The sequence below is a fragment of the Danio rerio genome, chromosome 9 (assembly GCF_049306965.1).
Source record: "Danio rerio strain Tuebingen ecotype United States chromosome 9, GRCz12tu, whole genome shotgun sequence".
In the NCBI taxonomy this organism is placed as follows: domain Eukaryota; kingdom Metazoa; phylum Chordata; class Actinopteri; order Cypriniformes; family Danionidae; genus Danio; species Danio rerio.
Window position 1 is genome coordinate 52,026,875 of NC_133184.1, and position 16,234 is coordinate 52,043,108.

Genomic DNA, 16,234 nt, shown 5'->3' on the forward strand with positions numbered 1-16,234 from the left:
CCCATCCACCCCCTTTCTCCTCCTTTCCTCCTTTACAAAAGGGGAGCTCTCGAGAACCACCTAATCTCGTACTCCCCTCACATGCTCTATGGACCTGGCGGGAGCCCTGGCCTTAACTATCTCCAAGCTCAGGGTTCTCTCCCGGGACAGCATGCCAAACCTGCTGACAGTTGTCAAGCAATATCTAAGTGTGAACTCTTGAAATGAAGAAAAGAATGTTGCAGCTTTTCCTACTACAGTAAAACCCGTTTTTACTGTTGTAACGTTTATGTAACAAGTATGTCTCCAACATTTATTAGATTTGCTAGGAATATTTATGAATGTCTCCAATAGACCTACAGAGCGGCATTAATGCGTCCTGAAGTAAATTGAAATGGCTATACGTCGTATTTGCTGGTCTCAAGCATCACGCCAGGCCCGGATTGGCTAATCGGGAGGACCGGGAGAATTCCCGGTGGGCCGGTCTGTTTTTTGGCCGAGAGGGCCGGTGTCCCTAGCTGCTTGCACTCTCAGCAGTCACACTTTTTTTCTTCTATTTATTTATTTGACCATAGCTTTACTCTTTTTAATCATTATTTTACCGTAGTGCCGCTCTTTTTATTTATTTTCTCGCAGCCCCGTGAGAAAAATGCAGCCTGCAGGTTAACTAACGTTAATGATGATGATGTAATGCAACTATCGACCCCAAACAGCGGCACCTTAGTGAATATAAGAATTCGAATAAAATGAATAAAACACCTGCTCAATGAAAATCAAATGATTCACTACATTAATAAATCTGACATAACTTGATCAGAAATCTAAAAATAGGAGAAAAAGATTGAGCCATCAAAAAAAGAAAGTAGTGCTGTGTCTTCAGGGTCGCAAGTCATTAGTTATTTTTTACTCTCACTGTAATAGCGCCAATGTGGTCCAGTGGTAAGCACATTGCATTTCAATGTCGCAGACCTGTGATCGAATCTCCCATGAAAAATCTGTTTTTTTTTTTTTTTTTCGATTTTATTGTTAAGACATAAAATACTGTTAGGGCTGTTGAACATTTGAATTTCTAAAGCAGCAGTTTTCTTGAAAAAGACGTGATAGTGCCATTAGTAACTGAATTGGAATCAGTCGTGAACTGAGGTGGGCCGGTCTGGCTTGAAACTCCAGGGCTGAAAATGAGTCCCACTCCGGCCCTGCATCACGCACCTGTCAGTCAGTCCTGGTCAGTCATCAAGTTAATCTAAAGGGTTAAACAAATGACGCACAGCACTACTACGATAAATGAAAATTTCTCGCTCTAATAATTCACTTACCTTTTAATACGTTTTGGTGCGATTATCACCCGCTATTAAACAAAAAAAAAAAAAAACACGACTGAATGTTTTGAATGAAAAGCTGTAATGTAGCTGTGGCAGGATGAATTTTGGCGTAGCGCTCCGCCATGGAAGAATGAATGTAGCGGAAACCATGGGAGTATCACTGTCAAGCTATTCTCTTATGCACAAGTTTCCCGCTTAAAGGGAGGACACATCAAGGGAGTTTTGACTGGATTCCACTCATCCATTTATTGCATCATAAATGCAGCAGAAAGGCAGGTAAAAAGTGGAAAGGTGGAAAGTAGAAAGGTGAAAAACCTTTAAAATAAACAAAAATACAACATATGTAATTAAATTGCAAATAAACATATATATACAAACATTTGTGAATTTTGTCTGATTTTTCACACAGTATTTTCAAATATTATACTGAATTAACACTTGTTAAAGCACAATCACCAGTACAGTTTAATATACTGAACTTAAATATTTAGTTTTAAGACATATAAATGAAATGCGATTAATTTTGCTACTGCAGCAATCAGCTTATGTGCACGTGATCCGCTCATGCATGCATATGAATCACGGAGGAAAATTAACATCTTAACGTCAGTCAGATAGCACTCAAATGATTATTAAAATAACCAAAACTATACATTTATGCTACATAATATCTTCTAGTTTGCAAATAACTATTTGTATCTTCAAGGTATTTAGGCGCGGGCAGATAAGCACTGTAGGAGCAACTTTTTCCTCTGTGCCGAACTTGAACTCACATGCTGGTTCACGGTTGATTTGCCCTCAAATACTGACATGACAGTCACGATTTTCATGCAATAACCAAAGTGAAGTTCTCACCGGCTGCCACTCCGGGACTTGATGATGGTTTTTTAACTGTTGTGCACTTTCTTTTGGTTAATTTTGGCGGAGATTCGGCTTTGGCGGAGGTTTCGTTTTGGCGGAGATTCTGGTTAAGTTTCAGTTTTCTTTTTTCCTTACGTGAATGCCGAACTACTGCATGTCCTTCCGCCTCTCCCTCCGACTGGCGGATGGTTTTTTTTTTCTCCTTCTATATTAGTTTGACTTGACAATCACTAAAAACTTAATATATGAAATAAAAAATAATACCTTTATAACTTGTATTTAATGTTTACAAGGCAAATCCAATTCTATCCACTTTATTTGGTAAACAAAGCAAATCTCTCATATATCATATCCACTAAAACACAGAAAATATTACTTCACACACTGTATTGTAAATAAATCATATAGATATTTTCAAATTAATCAATAATATTACTGAAATTCATTTAAAAACTGAATAAATATGAATTTACACTCATTTACACAAGCTAATACACAGAATTAATGAATGATAGGTTAAAAATCTGCAGAATTCTGTGCGCGCCTGCCAATGACTAATTATATCCTTGAGAATGTCTGACACTGGCACATATGTAACCCCGCCTGTCCTACGCCACCCAACCCGTTCCGAGCTGGTATGGAACCGGCGACTTTCCGCATAGGATTCGGGTGCTTTACCAAGGAGGCTAAAGACCATGGCCTCTAGCGTCTGTCGCTAGAGCACCTTTAGAGGTCAGAGGAGTGAGGTTTACCTGCACAGCACACACTAGCTGGCCTCCGTTACACATACATATTGTAATAGACGTGCTAGGCATGAAAGCTTGACATGTGTAGCAACAGTAACTTAGGAGGAGGGGGGGGGGGGGGGGGGTTAGGTCAATTGTACATTTATTTGTATTATGTTTATAGTGTTTATGTGTAAAATTTATTTATAATCTCATGTTTTTTATCAGTTAATGTAAACGATAACAACTAAAACTTGCTATTTCTAGAGTTATGTTTTTTTTTTAAATATTAGTTTTTACCATAACAAAACTATTTAAGCTTAAAGGGCCATGAAACCCCCTCGTTTCAGCAGGGTGTTTTCACACCTCTACTTTGGAAAAAGTCAGAAAAGTGGGCGTGTCCAGCTCTGTTTAGGGGGGAGTGTCGGAGGAACTAAAGTGGGAGGGTGTGGGAGTGTCTATTTGGGCACGCGCGAGTTTCAGTCAAAATACTCACACACACACACACACACAGTAGCAAGTGATGGTGTTTAAAAAAACCTCCGCATTTTCCGGAAACTTAGATGCACACGGCAGGTATTGTCAGAAAGCCGCGTGTGTTATTCCGGTCACAAAATGCGGTTAAAAACCCTACACGAAGTTAAAGTTTGGTTGTGGTCCTAACATGTTACAGTGCAATAGTTAACTTAGTTCGATACAAACAAACTGAATAAACAAAGAGCACTGGTCGCTCACTTACCAAATCTGTAGAGACAGGACAATCACCAGCAACTAGAGCCGCGTCTTGATTAAGAGGAGACTACAAGCGTATCCGATCTCAGCGTTTTCAGATGAGCACTGCTCTCAGGTAAACAATAATCCTCCTTAGACACGTAGGTTATTGTTGTCGCGCGTCGCGTACACTGTTAATCCATGCGTGAGTCTGAGCACTCACAGAGAGAAAAAGAAAACGAAACTTAACTGCAGCAAACTATAAAAGCAACACTTCACGCTTGTTTTGCCAACACAACGTGGCGTCCATGTTGTGTAAATACAGAAATAAATATTAATGAAGTTGCACAATAGAGCACGCTGATTGGTTTGAACCAAGCCTTACTCATGCATTAATGCAGCACACTGTAAGACGTAATAAGACTCACTCTGGCACAGACACCCAGTCTGCACACTGGAATACACGCTATTATGTCATGACCGTGACGCAGCTTCAAAAGTTCGTTTCAAACAGGAAGTACGAATTTGCTTGAAATAACGCAAAAACAACCAATTTACACTTTTTAGGGAAATATAGGTGTCTTAATAGTGTTTTGAGCAGTGTGGGACACATAAACGACTGTCAACAGCTCAAAAAATGTGTTTTGGTGTTTCATGACCCTTTAAGCTGTAGGTTCAATTGGGCAGTGGACAAGGACACCGACATGGACATTTGTAATAAAGAACACAAATCTGAGAACCAAATGACTGACATATTCCTTCACAGAGCAACTCACTGAAATCCACCATCAGTCCATTTTAGACAGTTTTGGGATGAAATACGTTTTATTCGCTGTATTTATTTTTATTTCTGGGTGACCCCAGATAGCCACGCTCTCTCTGGGCGCATTAATAATGCCAGAGATCTTTGCTGAGTAAGTAATGTAAACATTAATTAGCCTACCGTATCTGGCTCTCTGCCGCCCACAAGACCACACCACATTTAATAAAGCTGATGGAAAAGGGAGGCACACACGTTACGCCTGGTTTGCTGGTAATACACACACACACACACACACACACACACACACACACACACACACACACACACACACACACAGGGCTCATTGACTGGTTAAATTGTGTACACTAGGAAGTCATAAACCAGTGAAGGAATTATTTGGTGTTTTCTCTCTCTCTCTCTCTCTCTCTCTCTCTCTCTCTCTCTCTCTCTCTCTCTTGGACTTGGACTTGATAAACACCTGTTTTTAATGAGATTGGAAGACATGGATTTGTCTGCAATTTCAAGTTTTTATCAGAAGATGTTTTGTGTGTGGCGTAATGTTTTAAATGTGGAAAGAGACGAGGACGATTTCATACACTGGGCTCCTGAGAAACCTGTTTTTTAATCGCATGATTTAAACAAGACTTTTATCCTCAGTGAGTGTACAAGCATGTATGCTAAAGAAGGGGATTGTAAAGCTGGGACATCTAATGAATAACAAGATATGGAAATCTGTGGAAAATATTATGGACGTGACTGGTTTAAAATCAAAAAGACTTGCGGGACAATTTTTAACAGAAATGACTGCGGCATTACAATATTTTTATGGAAAAATTATGACAAGTTAAAAGTTATCAGACTGGAGTGACACTAAAGATTTTCCAAGGATTGGTATTTCTTTGCAAACTTGTGATGAGAATCAAGAAGAAACCATGGACTCAATATTAAATTTGGAGACTCCTCCACTTCATTATTTGGATAACACTTCAAAGAAGACACTATACTATGCAACAATGAAAGTAGTTCAACAAAGTTCAATTCAATTCAATTCAGCTTTATTTGTATAGCGCTTTTACAATGTAGATTGTGTCAAAGCAGCTTCACATAAATGGTCATAGTAACTGGAACAGTGTAGTTCAGTTTTTAGTGTTTAAGTTCAGTTCAGTTCAGTTTAGCTCAGTTCAGTGTGATTTAATCATTACTGAGAGTTCAAACACTGAAGAGCAAATCCATCGATGCGTAGCTCTACCAATCCTGAACCATGCGAGCCAGTGGCGACAGCGGAGAGGGAAAAAAAACTTCACCTGATAGGAGAGTGAAGAACAAAAAACCTTGAGAGAACCAGACTGAGTTGGGCACGACCATTTTAATTTCTCCGCTGGCCAAAAGTCTTGTGCAGAGCTTCAGTCACCGTGGTGGAGGTCACTAAGGAGACAAAAAGTTTCAAAATGGAGAGGATTGTTGGGTCCAGATTTCCATGTAAGAGACAGGTGGAGGACCCTGTATAAACTCCCTGTAGAAAAACGAACTGCTGATCTACAGTGGAGGATTATTCATGCGGCCATAGCTACCAACAGACATGTGGCACACCTAAATCCAGCAGTGGGTGGGCAGTGTTGGTTTTGTGATGAGGAAGGAGATCTAGAGCACTTGTTTTTAATATTTAATAGACTAGGTAACTTGTTTGAATTACTTAGAATATGGTTTTAGAGGCTTAAAGAAGATTTTATAGAGAAGTATTTATAGGTTGAGTGAAATATAGTTTTATAAAAAGAAGGAAAGTATGTTTATTGAATTATTTATTCGGTACAGCAAAATTAGCAATATGGAAAACTAGGAAAAATAAAGGTATGGGTTTGATGGCAAGTTTGGCAACTGATACTGAAGTAGTGTTTCTGTATTTGGTGGCAGCGAGAATAAAAATTGGATTTACATATTACAGCTTAACAAATCATGTAACTGGGTTTTATGAATGCTGGTGTATTAATGAGGTTCTATGTGTTGTACATGACGATCTTTTGGTGTTTAATTTTTAAATTTTGTGTGTTTTTTTAATGTATCTGAGATGTTTTTTTTTTAAAATTAGCAATGTAAGCAATTGTTAAGTTTAAAGTATTGTTTAACCTCTCTCTCTCTTTCTCTCTCTCTCTCTCTCTCTCTCTCTCAATGGGGTAAATGCAAAGCTAGTGTTTTCAGCCAACAATAAACTTCCGGTAAAAGGTTTCAATATCATACGTTTTCTTTTACAGCATTGTTGTAAATTCAAATTAAGATAAAATAAGTTAAATATACTTGAGCATTAGTGTTTTTTTAATTGTTTTGCCACAAATGTCAGAACGCTGATGTCAATTTTCAAAACGCTAGACCCAACACTCTAAACAGCCACTACTTTTAGTGCTCAAAACTCTGCATGCTGCGTTCATTTCACCTAAAGAAGTTTTGCCTTTGCAGGATCATTGGTTCACAATCCTTTTATCATACATATACAACAGGAACATAACTTTAAACCACCAGCACACAAGATGGTCATCGTTTCAATAAACAATCTTTAACAATCATGAAATGTTGTTTACAAAGTATGATAAAGGTTTCATTATGGTTTATACGTAAGTGTAGAGGGAACAGTACAGACAGTGGATACACTGAACTAGTTGTATTCATTCCATCATATTGTAGGTTTACTGTCATTTTTTTTCTCACTGCACGTCTCCATATGGAAGGTTGATATATGGCATGATCTATGGCAATGTAACAAGGAGACTGACACAGAGGGATCCATTATGCAGTATTTATTAATCACAACTTCACTCAAACACACAATATGCACCGGAGTGCACACACACATCCACAGTAGTAGTATGGGTATCAAGACTGATGACGAACAGACACAGAGTGAGTTACTAGGCATGAGTAGAAGGGATAGAGCAATAATCAGGATCCGTTAAGCAGGCTTGGGTCAAGGGCAGGCAGCGTGGATGAGAGTCCGTACAACAGGTGTGGTTCGTGGGTAGGCAGAGAGAGAGTCAGGGTCCGTGTAACAAGCGTAGGTCGTGGGCAGGCAGAAGGCGAAGCAGAGTAAGAGACAGGCTGGAGTCGTGCACAGGAAATCAGGCTGGAGATAACGCTCAGAAATGCTGGCCGGGGCTAAACAAGACTTCGCACTGCACGAGTGTTTGAGTGCGGCTTATAAGAGGTACGTGGGTCATTAGCCAGATTCCAATCAGGTGTATGCGCAATCAGTGTAGATGGATGACGTAATGCTAAAAGTCCGGAGATGGTGGCCTCTGCTGGCCAGCGAGGGGAGTTACTTGGACCGAGTCGGTGACAGGCAACATATGCAAATTACAATTAGATTCCACATACTGTATATAAAAGCTCAAAATAGTCAATAATTTGTCAAAATCATGCAAAAATCACTGTTTACATTTTTTAAAGCGTATCATACATACATTTGCGTATGTATATATATATATTTATACAACAGTTCTGTCTGGTTCTTGAATCTGATTGGCTGATAGCCATGCAATATTTTGCCAGTAACATCACACATAGGCCTCTTCACCCTTCACCTTTGTGTATTACTCCGTCCATATACACTCAGCAACAAACAAAGAGACGCTACAGTTTGACAAATATTACTGCTGTTAGACAACATCATGTACTTTTGGGGCTTTTTTTAGTCGAGAATGTAGTTGTTTAGATTTTAACTATGCAGTTTATTTATAAGAATAGTGCCTATTTTAAAATATTTACTATTTCTGAGAGAGCTTGTCGACGCCAGTAGCCTGCCATACAGTAGACCAAAGCAGTCAGGGCCAGAGTGGGACTCCTTTTCAGCCCTGGAGTTTCAAGCCCCAGACCGGCCCACCTCAGTTCATGACTGACTATATTAAAAATAACGTCATTTCCAAATCAGTTTCTAATGGCACTTTCATGTCTTTTTCAAGAAAACAGCTGCTTTAGAACTTTAAATGTTCAACAGCCCTAACAGTATTAAATGTCTTCACAATAAAAATTTAAATAAATAAATAAATAAATTACTCAGATGAGATTCGAACCAGCATCGTAATGCAACATGCTGACCACCGGACCAGCTTTTCTCAGTGTAGATACTCATCTGAGTTACATCATCACTAACCTACAGGCTGCATTGTGCTTATGGGGCTGCGGGAAAATACATAATAAGAGCGGAGCTGAGGCAAAATAATGAATAAAAAGAGTGAGGCTGTGGTCAAATAAATAAATAAATTAAAAATGTGCGACTACTGAGAGCAATAGAGTCTGCAGCTAGGGACACAGGCCCTCGCTGCCAAAATAAAACGGACCGGCCCATCGGGAATTCTCCCTGTCCTCTCGATTAGCCAATCCAGGCCTGAAAGCAGTTGACTGTTTTCTATCCACAAGATGGCAACAGAACCGCACAATAAGCCCTTACGCTAAGAAGATTATAACAGTCTGATTTCTAACTACAGCAGATCAAATCATTATTGAACTGGTAAGCATACCGGCCAACACTACCCTTTTTCCCTGGGAATATCCCGTATTTCAGACCAATCTCCCGCAACCATTCCATTTTTTATTTCTTCCGGAAAATTTTCGTAATTTCAACCCCCCCCCCCCCCCCCCCCCCCCTTTTTTTATTTTTTTGTAAACACCCCCGGGTTGCCAACTTTCGTGAAATTGCTTGTCCTCAAATCCGTGAAATGTTGGTCTTACCACCCACAGTAGGGGGTTTGGTGTGGCCTGTGCTGGTATTTGAACTATTCCAGCAATGATCCTCATGGCCTGATGTCTTTGATCTGGGACGGTCTAAACGTGTTGAGTTGTTCTGTGATGATACAGATTACTCAATGTTACAATCTCTGCGTCCTGTACACTGAACGCACGGCTGCCTGCTTTGAAGTTTGGCCTCGCTCTTGTTTTGAGGACGCAGAACATTGCTGCACATGCTGTTCGGATATTTTTTTCACCCACAACAGGTGTTTTGAATCCTGGTGCAGTCTGCATGACTCGCAGTTACACACTGAGAGATTATGGGTTCGGCGTAATAATGAATTAAATGATCTGTGCAGGCATTCACTGAGACTTGCTTCACTCCTTTTTGGCCGTTAAGTCATTTTCCTGCAATGACATCATGATGTTAATGACTCTACTTAATTGATTACAGTTGCTGTCTCCTGCAGTTTATAAGGCTGTGCTCACACTGCAAACAATCCTGATTTGTGTGTACAGCATCATTAATATCTAATAACTCATTTGCCTTTGTAATTATATAGCAGTTTAGTGGTTTGACCGTTGTTGTATATGAGAATCTGTTTGTGTGAATACGCTAGAGCAGTGGTTCTCAAAGTGGGGGTCGGAACCCCCCGAGGGGTCGCGGGACAATGAAGGGGGGGTCGCCTAGTGGTTTCCAAAAATCTATTTATTTTTATTAAGCCATAAGAATTACCATATTTTATCCATAACCTACTGAAAAGAAAAAATAGGCGTTTATACCATATATAGTTACTATATTAGCTTATAGTTAATACTTCTATTGGATTGCAACCCCTGCGGTAATTACATTGTATTAAAGACACAGCAATAGCGTCAGATGCAGCAGATTTCATAACACCTGGTTCAACTTTGTGGCCCATTTACAGCTCTCATACATTAAAAAAATTAAAAGAAGAATAGACTTGGGTCCATTGGTGTGTGTGCGCCATTGCATGCAAGGTTTCTGTATTTATAACCACCTCAGAGGATATTGGGGGTCGCGAGTCACTGGCATTGTCATTTTGGGGGTCGCGGCCTGAAAAGTTTGGGAACCCCTGCGCTAGAGCACCATTCATTTGTCAAAAGTGGCTTACGGATAAGGAACATGAAACAGAAATATTCCACATTGTAGAGTTATGATTCTGGTTTCTCGTACTTGTCACTTTATTAGGTACAACTGTTCAACTGCTCATTAACACTCATTTCTAGTCAGCCAATCACATGGCAGCACCTCAATGCCTTTAGGCAAGTAGACATGGTCCAGACGATCTGCTGCAGATTAAAATGAGCATCTGAATGGGAAAAAGGGGATTTAAGTGACTTTAAACGTGGCATGGTTGTTTTTGCCAAACGGGCTGGTCTGCGTATTTCAGAAACTGCTGATCTACTGGGATTTTCACGCACAACCATCTCTAGGGTTTACAGAGAATGGTCTGAAAAAGAGAAAATATCCCGCAAGCGGCAGTTCTGTGGGCGCAAATGCCAGAAGAGAATGCCCAGACTGGTTCCAGCTGATAGAAAGGCAACAGTAATCTGTTACAACTGAGGTCTGCAGAAGAGGATCTCTGAACACACAACACGACCAACTTTGAGTCGGATGGGCTACAGCAGCAGAATACCATATCGGGTGTCATTCCTGTCAGCTAAGAAGGGGAAACTGTGTCTACAATTCGCACAGGCTTACCAAAACTGTACAATAGAAGATTGGAGAAACGTTGCCTGGTCTGATGAGTCTTGATTTCTGCAGGAACATTCGGATTGAAGGGTCAGAATTTGGTGTCCGCAACATGAAAGGATGGATCCATCCTGCCTTGTATCATTGGTTCAGGCTGGTGGTGGTGTAATGATGTGGGGGATATTTTCTTGGGACACATTGGGCTCATTAATACCACCTGAGCATTGTGTCGGCAACACCGCCTAAAACAGCACAAACACACACATTGTGGCTGAGTCTTCTGTAATGGGGCGTGGATGCTGACAACAGGATATGCGGATCCAAACGCAGGTCTATTAAGAGTAGTCAGGCAAACAACGGTCAACACAGAGGCAAACAGATGTATGCAGACAAATCCAGAGTCGAGGTCAAATATCAGGCAAGAGGTCAGAAGGCAGGCAGCAGACAACATAAGTAAACAAAACAAGGCGCAGGATCAAAGACAACACAACACAAGAAACACGCGTCATAATGTTCACCATACAGTTTATTAAGAATTGGTCACAATGTGTGCATTTGCACTGTTTTAATAGTGCATGTAATCAGTCTATGACAATCCTCTGGCTGTGTGTATGCAATTAGTCATGGTCAGGAACTGGTTGTGTGTGTGTGTGTGTGTGTGTGTGTGGTGCATGACTGGATCTTGTAGTCCATAAATGGCGGACTTGTAGTTCGTTTGCGATCTGCAGTCACTAGATCACTGATAATTATTGCAGTTTTGGTCATTCTAAAATGCCTGAACCGTTTCAGTATTAGTGTTATTATATTATTAATGACCTGCAGAACTGTCAAGGGCGTCTGTGCTCCACGTCTCACACCTTCAAATGCCACTCTGCATTTATTGCATGTTTGCATAGTGTCTTCTTAGGCACAAGTCATTTATTAAATGAAGTACAGATTCTTGCAGCTTCTCCTACCGCAGCAAATTCTGTTTTTACTTCTGTTATTTGCCGCAAGTTAGTCAGGAAGTGACTGTTTTGTTCTCTTTGACTAGTTGGATGTTAATTCTGTTTTATTCGCACATCGTATTTGCAATAAAGTTTAAATTTATGTCAGAGGTGTCAAATCCAGTTCCTAGAGGGTTCCTAGAGCTCTGCACAGTTCAAAACTCTGCTTCAATTCACTTGCTTGTAAGTTTCATACAAGCCTAAAGGTCTCAATTAGTTTGATCAGGTGTGTTCATTAGGGTTAAAGCTGAACTGTGCAGAGTGGGGGCCCTCCAGGAACTGGATTTGACACCTGTGGCTTACGTCATCAGTAGTTTACAGAAAACCAAAAGTATTTTAATTTTTTAATTCACATTTACTCAAACACATTACTTTATTGTTATTTTGAGTTTTTTTTGTTGTTAATTTATTTACAAAAAAAAAAAATCACACGTTGCAGTTTTTACATGTTTATATGATTTTTTGACCTTATATCAATCTTTTAACCTGTTAAACTCTGCTGTTATTTTGGGATTTCCACCTGAATTTTGCCTGCTCAAATTTAAAAGCTAAAATGCAAAAAATCTGGTATCACTTTAAAGAAAACCCTTTGATTTTTCACAAAACACTATTGAAAGTGTTTTAAAATATCTGTATATGTTGTCTGTGTTATTATAAACACCTAAAAATAGAGGTGCTTTTTGTATTTTTGTATTTTTTACAAGTGTACCTTGTAGGTTCTTTGTGGTCTAGAGTGCTGTATTTAGTTTAGGTGATTCATGCACATGTCTTTAATCGTAGGAAAAAGAAAAATGTCATAATCTATGCAAAAGTTATTATATTCCAACTGATGAGAGGTGCTATACAAGCCACAGGGATTGATCATTGTTTTCATATTTCACTATTCTTTTGTTTGATCACCAGACCCCCGTAAGTGGTTTCGTTTGAAAGTGTAGAGTCTACATTTTTTATGCACAAATGCATCACTTTGGTTTTTATTCCACAGTACAAAAGTTATTTACACTTAAAAGCACAGTATTTTGGATACCTGAGCTAGGTATTTTACATTGGTTCATTTTCATATTTTTCATATGACACATGTACAAGTTACAGCTCAAACAGTTGCCGAATGAATTGCGATGCTTCCATGGCGCAAAAGTGAAAACAATACATTTATGATCAATAAGCAGCCCCAGATAGCACAGACAGCTGTCATCTCTAACCTTATGCTGTGTGCTTCAGGGCCATTCTCCTCTGTTTTTGAGGTGATGTGCATAAGTAATCCTTTTATATGGCTGATGTGGTCCAAACACAGTGAAAACATCAACATTTATTAAAACTTTTGTTATTCTGATCAATTGTCACACATTGTTGCAGATGTCTTTAAAACCACTTAAACTCTGCTGCTATTTGGGGATTTCCGCCTGCATTTTGCCTACCCAAATTTAAAAGCTTCCCAAATCCACATGCAGAGGTGTAAATGCAAACATTTGGTATCATTTTAAAGAAAACCCTTTGAATTTTCAGAAAACACTATTGAAAGGGTTTAAAATATCTGTATATGTCATCTGTGTTATAATAAACACCTAAAAAAAAGAGGCGCTTTTGTATTTTTTTTTATAAACTCAAATTTAAAAGTGTACCTTTTAGGTTCTGTACAGTCTAGCTTGCTGTAATTAATTTTGGTGGTTCCTGCACATGTCTGTAATCATAGGAAAAAAGAAAAATGTCTCTACCATAATCTATGCAAAAGTTATTGTATTCCAACTGATGAGAGGTGCTGTACAAGCCACAGGGAGCGATCATTGTTTTCATATTTCACTATTCTTTTGTTTGATCAAACATAATTCACTGTGTTTGGACCACATCAGACATATAAAAGGATTACTTATGCACATCACCTCAAAAACAGAGGAGAATGGCCCTGAAGCACACAGCATAAGGTAAGAGATGACAGCTGTCTGTGCTATCTGGGGCTGCTTATTGATCATAAATGTATTGTTTTCACTTTTGCACCATGGAAACATCGCAGTTCATTCGGCAACTGTTTGATATGTGAATATAATTCCGTAAAAAGAATGCTAGAACTGGATGAGCACCGGCAAGAGCTTTCATTTGAGCTATAACTTGTGCATGTGTCATATGAAAAATAGGAAAATGAATCAATGTAAAATACCCAACGCGGGTTTCCAAAATACTGTGTATTTAAGTGTAAATAACTTTTGTACTGTGGAATAAAAACCAAAGTGATGCATATGTGCATAAAATATAGACTCTACACTTTCAAACGTAACCACTTTCGGGGGTCTGGTGCAATGCTAGCCCTTTAAAGCGAAAGTCGATGATGTCACCGGGTTCGCAGAGTTTAACTGGTTTTTAACTTCAGAAGAGTTAAGACATCAACATTTATTAATGAAGAATAATTATGCTGAATTGGTAATACAATGGGGGCGTCATGGTGGCACTATAGATGGCATGTTCGCCTCACAGTAAGAAGGTCACTGGCTCAAACATCGGCTGTGTCAATTGGCATTTCTGTGTGGAGTTTGCATTCGCGTGGGTTTCCTCATGGCACTCTGATTTCTCCGGCTGTCCAAAGACATGTACTATAGGTGAATTGAGTAGGCTAAAATGTTCGTAGTGTATGTGTGTGAATTAGCGTGTACGGGTGTTTCCCAGTGATGGGTTGCGGCTAGAAGGGCATTCGCTGCATAAAACATAAGCTGGTTATGTTTATATACAAAATATCACATTGTATCAGATTTTGCCAATATTGTGCAGCCATAAAACTCTTAAAACTTTTGTTATTCTGATCAGTTGTCACACATTGTTGCAGATGTCTTTAAGACTGATAAATCGAGTGTCTGCCCATGTTTGTGTGAGAGCTGTAGTTTATTCAGGATGTGTTGCTGTGTTTAATGATAGCTATCTGTGCAGATGATGAATGAGTTCAGATCTGAAGTGATGTGTCAGAGGAAGAGTCAAGCTCCAGCACGCCCAGTGTGTGTCAATGACTGCTCTTACATGCAAATACTGGCCAAAACATCCCCGAGATCGACCTCTCCTAGTTATAACCAGGCCCAGACCTCAAATTACTGGCTTATGCATTCAGATTCATGACTCATCTTATCATTCTTTTGCCCATAAATCCAATTAATAATTTTATTATGTACTTTTTTGTCTTGTTTCTAGTTCCTAAACCTAAAAATTCTTAAACCAAGAAGTAGGTATGCACAATATATCGTTTCAGCATCAGTATTGTGATGTGTGTGTCTGCAATAGTCGCATTGCAGGATATGCAATGTTAATGGATTAAAGTTGATCACAATTGAGAATACAAAAATGTCATTGCAAAATATAACCATAACAGAGTGAAACTTTGTTTGCATGCGTTTAAAGCCATTTCAAGAGATGTAAAGCATTCAGGCACAAAAATTTACAGCGATTGTACCCTTTTTTATGAAGATCAATTATACTGAATTAGTAATACATAGGTGGCGTCATGATGGCACTACGGATGGCATATTGTATTACTTATTCAGTATAATTGTTCTTTATTAAAGTTGCAAATGCTGTAAATTTTTGTGCCTGAATGTTTTACATCTCTTGAAATGGCTTTAAAATGCATGCAAACAATAAAGGTACACTCTGTTATGGTCCTATTGTCAGCTTACAGTACAGCATTTTGGTTATGCGCATAAAAAACAGTTGATGGAAATGCACATAAATAACGTATGCACATAACTGAGTAGGATAAGCATTTTATTCGATAGGAGAAGATGCACATAAGCTACAATGGAAACACTTTCATCGAACAAATTCTGATATGCGCATTAAAAAGGTCATGTGATAAGAGATCATGTGATGGTAAAAATGTGTGTGATTGGACAAAGCAGCATGCTGAGCACACTGTGAACCATCTGAAATGCTGTTTTGGTCATTTTAAAAGGCCTTAACCATTTCAGTATTAGCGTTATTATATTATTTATGACATCCAGAATAGTGAAAAGCATCTGTGCCCTGCATATTACACCTTCAAACACCACCACGTGTTTATTGTGTGTTGGCATTGCTTTCTGAGGCGCAAGTCATTTATTAAACAAGGATAAAGATTGATGCAGCTTCTCCTACCGCAGCAAATTCAGTGTTTACTTTTGATATTTGGCGCCAGATTATCAGGAAGTGACTGTTTTGTTCTCTTTGATTTATTGGATGAAAATGCTGCTTTATTCGCACGTCTTGTGTGCAATATTCCTGTTTTGTGCATAAATTTAATTTGCATCTTTGGATAGAAACATAGCTAGTGTATAAATAAAATGAGACCACAAACTGAAGTAAAGGCAGTCAAGAGTTTTTGACGTTCTGCATATGCTACCTCAGCCACTTTTAGCCAGTAACTTGATTACTAACTTACTTATAACTTATTATTTCTTAAAACAAGACAAAATGTTTTGCTTTTGATATTTGTAATTGGGCTT

The 16,234-nt window shown here is 39.0% G+C and overlaps 1 protein-coding gene and 1 long non-coding RNA gene across 10 annotated transcripts in view; both read left to right on the top strand.

Moving 5' to 3' along the window:
• The window catches only part of cobll1b (cordon-bleu WH2 repeat protein-like 1b), a 155,796-nt gene that overhangs the window by 67,266 nt on the left and 72,296 nt on the right, over positions 1-16,234 (top strand).
• On the top strand, positions 3,214-8,375 carry LOC141376221 (uncharacterized). The gene is made up of 3 exons (XR_012385661.1): positions 3,214-7,104; positions 7,690-8,131; positions 8,207-8,375. It is a non-coding gene; the product is annotated as an uncharacterized lncRNA (long non-coding RNA).